This window comes from Monodon monoceros, unplaced genomic scaffold (genome assembly GCF_005190385.1).
Source record: "Monodon monoceros isolate NGI ecotype Baffin Bay Population unplaced genomic scaffold, NGI_Narwhal_1 Super_Scaffold_13, whole genome shotgun sequence".
NCBI classification, from domain to species: Eukaryota; Metazoa; Chordata; class Mammalia; order Artiodactyla; family Monodontidae; genus Monodon; species Monodon monoceros.
In genome coordinates, this window is record NW_021703769.1 from 524,873 (window position 1) to 531,935 (window position 7,063).

The following is a 7,063-nucleotide window of genomic DNA, read 5'->3' on the forward strand; positions in this document are numbered from 1 at the left end:
AGAAAGGGGAGCGGAAAGGGACGGAGGATTGGATTTCTCTGAGCGGTGGCAGCTCTCTCATAGCGGAAGCCCTAGTGTAATACACACCCATCTCATCCACGTAGTAAAAGTGAACTCAAAAATTAAATCAAATGAACAATTTAAAAAAATGTGTGTGCTTAAGAAACGGTTGAACTCTCCCGGCGTGTGTCCTGCATCTGTGGGGTCAGATGAGCTGCGAGGCCACTGCCTGTGCAAGCGTCCCCCTGGAAACCCCACCCTTGTGTGTCATCACCACAACTGCAAACAGTTCTCATGACAATGGCGATTTTAAGAAAAGAGCATATAAACAGCACGCAAGCCCACTTTCCCCTCCGGAGCCCCAGGAGACAGTGGGGGTGGGAGGGGGGAGGCTGGGACCTCCGCTGTAGGTGGGGCCGCCCCAGCTACCCCAGGGCTGCGCCCTCCTGTGGGCCGGGCTCTCAGCTTGCCACTGCAGAGGAAGATCAGGGTCTGAGGTCTGGGGCCTGCCCTACTCACCACGGCTGTGGGTCTTGCTTGGATGGGGGGGTGGTCCTAGAATCCCAGGGTGTGTCCCATCACTCTGTGGACCCCGTTGGACAGCTGACGGTTCACAGACACAGATCTGGTCCCAACATGGGGACCTGCAGTGGCAAAAAGAGACAAGCAGACATCGTGACTCACACTGGTGGACATGTCTGTCCTAGGGGACCCGAACTGCCCCTTGGGGTGCCCAGCAGGGAGGGACCCCTCTGCTGGGGAGGAGGCATGTTTGGTAATGTCCACGCTGAGCCATGCTCAGGTCCACACATGGACCTCAGGTACAGGCCCTGGAGAGATGCCTGCTCCCCAGGACCCAGAGACCCACTCACCTCTCCCCAAACCCACAGCCCTCTCCTGGGGCAGTCCTAGCTACTTCCCCAGGCTCCAGGGAACTCTCACCATCTCCGCACCTTCCCCTGTCCAGGGAGAGGTGGGAAAGTCAGAACCCAGGACACACAGCCTCCAGTAAGGTGGAGACATCAGAAATCTGCAGGAGTGGAAGGAAATACATGGAAAATATTTTTACGAGGCGTGAGTTATGCATGCCTGTCATCTGGGTTCACAGACACAGGCTCACCACATAGAAGCGCACAGCCCTGGAACTCCCAGAAGAGCAGCTGATCAAGGTCAGGGCCTCTTACCTCTTAGGCGGCCCTGGTAAGGCACTGAGGGACAGTCACCATATGGAGCCTCTGAGGTTGGGAGATGATGGGGAATCCTTTGCAGAAAAGCAATCACGCTTCTCCTTAACAAAGAGCAGCAAACAAATGGGGGACTCCTGGGAAGCCAGTTAGAGCTGTATTCGTTACCTACTGCTGTGTAACAAGTGAGTCCAAGCAGTGGCTGAAAACAACAAACATCGTTTCTGTTGAGTCAGGACTCCAGGAGCTGGGTGGTTCTGGCACAGAGCCTCCCAGGAGGCTGCAGTCAGGACATCAGTGGAGGTTGTCTGGAGGCTGCGTGGGCTTGGAGTACCCACTTCCAAGTCGGCTGGCTCACATGGGGGTGAACTAGTCACGGAAGCAGAAGTGAGTCATTAAGAACAGCCTACCCTCAAGGTGGGGGTGGGGTGGGTGAGGCCCCACCTTTGGAAAGGAGGAATGTCACAGACTCTGGGGACAGGTTTCAAAACCTCAGACACTCTGCCTTGATGACCCTATGAGTTCTGGACACAGTGGGTGCTGGCTCGGTGCCTGGGGGCAGCAGTGGGCCCCCACCGTGAAACAGGGTGTCCAGCGAGGCAGGCAAGGTGGAAGCACAGACAGACGCCTGTCGCAGCGGGGCCTCCCTCCAGCCCCTCACACGTCCTCGCCGGGCGAGCTCGGGTGCGGCTGAGTAGAAGGGACGGTACGAACTGCAGCTGCTTCTCTTGCTGCTGAGGAAAAATTATTGGGCTCTTTGGCAGTATTAGTTTTCTCGACTGTAACGTGTGCAGCAAACTGGGGGCCTTGAAACCACAGAGGTGTCTCCTTTCAGCTGGAAGTCAGGTGCTGCCAGGCCACCTCTGTCAGGACTGGAGGGGAGGGGAGGACCAGGATCAGCCCTCCCAGCTTCAGCTGTGGGGAAAGGCCGTCTCTCCGCCCCCGAAGGGCCACTTACAAACGGCACCGTTTCTTTTCAATAGATGGGGGCCCATAGAACCTGTGTGTGGACCTCCCTCCGGTTGTGAGATGGATGCACCCCCAGCGCTCAGCATGTCAGACTCCTCAGGAGGGGTCAGGTCCTTCCTGCAGCACAAGATGGGTGCGTGCAGGCCAGCAGGGTGGGGAGGACCCGGCGTGGGGACAAGGCCCACGGCGGAAGCCGACCTGGTCTCTTCTCTCCTGAGTAAAGCTTGTCCTGTCGGTGCTCGGCTGCCTCGCGCTCTCCTTGGCGACCTGGATGTCAGGATGCCGGGAACGAAGTGTTTGGACTTCTATCCCCTGCAGGCGGCTGGCGCTGTGATGAGCAGTGCCAGCCTCCACGCAGTGGGGGCCTCCCCAGGGATTGGGAACTTGAGCCTGGGCTCTGCTGGACACCGGCTATCCTTGGCTTGTGGACGCAGCACATGTATCTCTGCCTCTCCCTCAGTGTGTCTGTCCCTATGGGACACCAGTCACTGGATTAGGGATCCCCAATCCAACACGACCTCATTATTTCACTAATTATACCTGCAACAACCCTAGTTCCAAACAAGGGCTCATTCTGAGGTCCTGGGACTTGTGACGTCACCACATCTCTGGAGGACACAAGTCAATCCCAGGCAGCAGTTGTAGGTACATAATTCGTAACTTTAAAACGTCCATGCACTAATTTGTGTATTCAACATGAGTTTAGTGAGTGCTTATTACATCTGTGTGTCTCACTCCAGAGAACAGTGATGGATTTGAACACCCAGGCCCTGCCCTGTGAGAAACTGCATGTTAGTCAATACAACCTTATGTTACATATGGTAGTTTATGCTTTTTTAAAGCACGTTAAAATGTTTTTAACCGGGCTTCCCTGGTGGCGCAGTGGTTGAGAGTCCGCCTGCCAATGCAGGGGATGCGGGTTCGTGCCCCGGTCCGGGAAGATCCCACATGCCGCCGAGCGGCTGGGCCCGTGAGCCATGGGCACTGAGCCTGCACATCTGGAGCCTGTGCTCCGCAACGGGAGAGGCCACAACAGTGAGAGGCCCGCGTACCGAAAAAAAAAAAAAAAAAAAAAAATTTTTAACCTTCACCAGGCCCACTGTGAGGAAAACAGAGTAGGCATTATCTTATGACGTTAACATTTTTTCTGGTTACAAACATAATACATGCTCACTGCAGACTACACAGTGTAAAGACAAAAATCCTGATCCACCAAACTCCTTCCCCTGGAGAGGACCTACCCCTCAAGAGGTGCTGAAGTGAGCCCGAGTTCAGACCTCTGAGACGCGCACAGTGATGTGTTCGCACTTATCCTACGTCCTCACAAACATCGCTTCAAGCGTTGGACAATCATCTATTTCATGGATGTACTAGGATTTCTGAGAAAACTTCCCCAACTTTTTGGATTCAGGGACCTCTTATAATTTTAAAGTTTATGGAGGACCCCCAAAGAGCTCTGTTTATGTGGGCTATTCGGGTCGACAGGGACCACACTGGGAATTAAAACGCAGAAATTAAAAAAACAGTAATTCAGGGAATTCCCTGGTGGTCCAGTGGTTAGGACTCCGCACTTTCACTGCTGAGGGCGCAGGTTCGAGCCCTGGTCAGGGAACTAAGATCCCGCAAGCCATGTGGCGCGGCCAAAAATTAAAACAAACAAACAAAAAACCCGCCAGTAATTCAGGGACTTCCTTGGTGGTCCAGTGGTTAACACTCTACGCCCCCAATGCAGGGGGCCCGGGTTCGACCCCCGGTCAGGGAACTGGATCCTGCATGCTGCAACTAAAGATCCCGCACGGTGCAACTAAGACCCGGCGCGGCCAAATACATATTTTAAAAAATCAGTAATTCAGGGGCTTCCCTGGCGGCGCAGTGGTTAAGAATCCGCCTGCCAATGCAGGGGACACGGGTTCGAGCCCTTGTCCGGGAAGATCCCACATGCCGCGGAGCAACTAAGCCCGTGCGCCACAACTACTGAGCCTGTGCGCCTAGAGCCCATGCTCCGCAACAAGAGAAGCCACGACAATGAGAAGCCCCCGCTCTCTGCAACTAGAGAAAAGCCCGCGCGTAGCAATGAAGACCCAACGCAGCCAAAAATAAATAAAATAAATTTATTAAAAAAAACAGTAATTCACTAAAAAATGATACACCCATTACATGTTAACATTTTAAAATGAAAAAGTGACGTTTTCCTTAAAAATGAAAAGAATTAGTGAGAATGGTTGAAGCATATGAGAAAAAAATCTAGCCATACACAGATACATGGTTGGAAAAAGAAACTATTTCAATAGCTTGGTCTTTAATACTAAACCAAAGCTAGATGAGGGGTAGTTTCTTAAAGGTTGGCTGCACTGTGAATCTGAAACTATATCAATAAACCTTTCATACTCTTCCACGGGTTGAATGGTCTGTCTTGAGCTTAAACACGCCTTTTACCCATGCACGGTTCTGTAATTCTTAGTGCGTGTGCCACCCTCCCCCAGGCAGGAGGTCCTGGGCCTCAGGGCCTGCAGAGTGGAGGAAGGGAGGGCCAGGGTATTGCTGGGTAAGCCGGGCCTGCCGTGGTCCTGCTTCCAGTGTGGTCAGGGACTGTGTGTGGTGGAGCCCAAGTAGAGGGTGGGGCATGACAACCCCACAGCATCCTTGGGCCCATGATGACAGTCTCTCCTGGTTTACCCTCCTCTGTAGTAAACCAAGGGTGGAAGCTCCCCTCCCCTTGGGAGCACAGGGGAGAAATCACCACCCCAGACCCCAGGAGGAACTAATCCATCCTGTCAGCCAAGCAGAGCCCAATGCTTCGGAGACAGAAAAGGTGAGCGCAGGTTCAAATGCCAGACCTGAGGTCCTGTGGCAGAAATACGTGGAGGCCATGCAGCAGTGGAAACTCAGACTGGGGAGTCTGGGGTGCCCAGACTCCAAGGCCAGCGGCCACAGCTCACCCCAGCTGTGCAGCAGCAGGACCGGGCCTGGTCTGCCTCCTGCATCCTTCTGAGCTTTCTCCCTTTAACATTTTTTAAAAATTAATTAATTTTAAAAATTTATTTTATTTCTAGCTGCGTTGGGTCTTCGTTGTTGCACGCGGGCTTTCTCTAGTTGCGGCAAGCAGGGCTACTCTTCCTTGTGGCACGTGGGCTTCTCATTGCGGTGGCTTCTCTTGTTGCAGAGCACGGGCTCTAGGTACGTGGGCTTCGGTAGTTGGGCTCAGTAGTTGTGGCTCACAGGCTCTAGAGCGCAGGCTCAGCAGCTGTGGCGCACGGGCTTAGTTGCTCCGTGGCACGTGGGATCTTCCCGGACCAGGGATCAAACCCGTGTCCTCTGCGTTGGCAGGTGGATTGTTAACCACTGCGCCACCAGGGAAGCCCTCTCCCTTTGACTTTATGGGCATTTACTTCCGTAACGTGAGGACAGGGAAACTCAAATAAATGATATGCACAGACCAGACACACTTGCTCTTGTATTTACCAGATAATAAAATAGCTGCACTGACATAGGCTCAATAGTTTAATCTTTAAAAACAGTGACTTTTTCATCACTTGCTTGAGTACACTCTCTATATTATTGAAAACAGAATGAAAGCGGTAACTCTCCCAATTATAACATCCCTGAAATGAAGTTTGCTTGAAATTTCCCAGTCTGGGAAATGGCCTTCAGTGGTCTTCCTACCTAAGTATGAACACAGGTTCACAGCTTGGTCTTGAAGAAGGCATTTGTTTTCTGCCTTCTCTGTCTCCTGAGGGAGCATCCGCAGACCCTGAAGCCTTTCACTGGGCACCGGAGTCTTCCGCAGCTGACAGCTGCCAGAGCAGTGACACCACACACGAGGAAACTTCGTACGTGCCTTCCCTGGTCTGAGAACAGCCAGCCTCAGCCACCCTCTGGGTCCCCCTGACTGCCCGGTGCAGGTGGGGAGACAGAGCACAGGGAGATGTGGGGATGTGCCCAAAACCACCACGGCTGCAGCGCTTCCTCCAGGAGTCCTGGGGCAGGAACAGGATGCCTCACAAGTGCCCCGGCCTGGGCAGGGCAGGTGACCCCACTCACCACCCCCTGGGCCCCCACTGCACCTTTCAATCAAACAGCAAGGCCTGTTTGTACTCGCTCCCCAGTCAAAGGAACTCCAGGAAAGCTGAGTGATGCTAACCTTCTCACGTTCTGGAAAACGCAGGGACTTTGCACTCCAGCCATTAAAAAAGAGAGTTTTCAGGGCGTTCCTAACCCTTCATCAGGGTGTCTTTTAATGCCTCTGTGATAGCGCAGGAACTGAATTTTAACTTCAGTTAACGTAAACTGAAATGAGCACACGTGATCAGTGACTACAGCACAGGAGAGCGCGGCTGGGGGTCGACACAGGAACACTGGGGGGAGCCGCGCGAATCCAGAAGTGAGGATGTTTAAAGCCGTTTTTAACGCTTGCTACAAAAATAAGCCATGATAATCGCAGGATTCGGACTGTACGACTCCCGGGGCAGCCCTCCCGCCTGCCTCTGGGGAGACCCTTTGCACACGCGGGCAGGTCACTCACCTTTCTCGCCAACCCTAAGCGCGTCCCCCTACGCACCCTCTCCCCGGGAATTCCGCGCCGAGCTGGTGTGCCGGCCAGTCCCGGCCGGTGAGCCAGCGGGCGGGGCGCGGAGCAGCCGCCCAGCTAACGGGCCGAAGCACCCACCTCCGGCCCCGCCCTCGCCCGCGCGCACGCGCGTCGGGCCCAGCCGGGCCTTATTTCTCGACACCTCCCGCTTCCCGGCCGAGCGCCAAATAAATATCCGGGCTCGCCCTGGCCCGTGCGTGCGCGGCCCCGCCGCCTGCGTCACTAGGAAGCGCGCGCCCGGGCCGCCGCCGCCGCCGCCGCCGCCGAATCCCCAACAAGGAGCGGAGCCCGCGGCCGCCGCCGCCGCAGCCGCTGCCGCCGC

At 54.7% G+C, this 7,063-nt stretch overlaps 1 long non-coding RNA gene across 1 annotated transcript; it reads right to left on the minus strand.

Moving 5' to 3' along the window:
• Positions 1-460: 460 nt before the first annotated feature.
• On the minus strand, positions 461-2,191 carry LOC114895055. Its single transcript, XR_003793377.1, has 3 exons — positions 1,185-2,191; positions 943-1,030; positions 461-644 (listed from the first exon to the last, which is right to left on the minus strand). It is a non-coding gene; the product is annotated as an uncharacterized LOC114895055 (long non-coding RNA).
• Between the last annotated feature and the right edge of the window lie 4,872 nt (positions 2,192-7,063).